The sequence below is a fragment of the Lathyrus oleraceus genome, chromosome 7 (genome assembly GCF_024323335.1).
Source record: "Lathyrus oleraceus cultivar Zhongwan6 chromosome 7, CAAS_Psat_ZW6_1.0, whole genome shotgun sequence".
Classification (NCBI taxonomy): Eukaryota; Viridiplantae; Streptophyta; class Magnoliopsida; order Fabales; family Fabaceae; genus Lathyrus; species Lathyrus oleraceus.
In genome coordinates, this window is record NC_066585.1 from 516636557 (window position 1) to 516637306 (window position 750).

Sequence of the window (750 nt, forward strand, 5' to 3'; positions counted from 1 at the left end):
TCACAGTCTTATCAAAACAGTTGATATAGACTCGGTTAAACACCAACCAGTTCATACCCAGGATAACATCAACCTGTACTAGTGGAAGACACACAAGGTCCATCCCAAAGTCTCTACCAAAAATACTCAAAGGACAATTTAAACAAACTGAAGTAGTAGTCACTGAACCCTTCGCAGGAGTATCAATCACCATACTTCCACGCATCTCAGATATCTCTAACTTAAGTTTCACAGCACAATCCAAAGATATAAAGGAATGAGTAGCACCTGTGTCAATAATAGCTACAAGAGGAAAGCCATTAATATAACACGTACCTCGGATTAAACGATCATCTGCAGAAGTCTCAGAACCCGATAAAGCAAAGACCTTGCCTCCTGACTGATTCTCTTTCTTCGGCTTAGGACACTGTGGACTAATATGACCCAACTCTCCACAGTTGAAACAAGTCACCGTCTTCAACCGGCAGTCTGCAGCCAAGTGACCACCTTTTCCACACTTGAAACACTTCTTCTCATTACTGGTACACTCATGGATACGATGCCCAGCCTGACCACATATGTAACACTTAGCAGGGGCACTAGAGTCTCCCCCACTAGGCCTCTTCATCCCACTCTGTCTCTGGAAACCTTTGCCAGCTGCATACGGTTTCCCACGATCATTCTGATTCTTGCCTTTCCTATCAACCCTCTGCTGATAGCTCTCTGCTCTGGCTTTGGAATCTTGTTCAAAAATCCTGCAACAGTCAACCA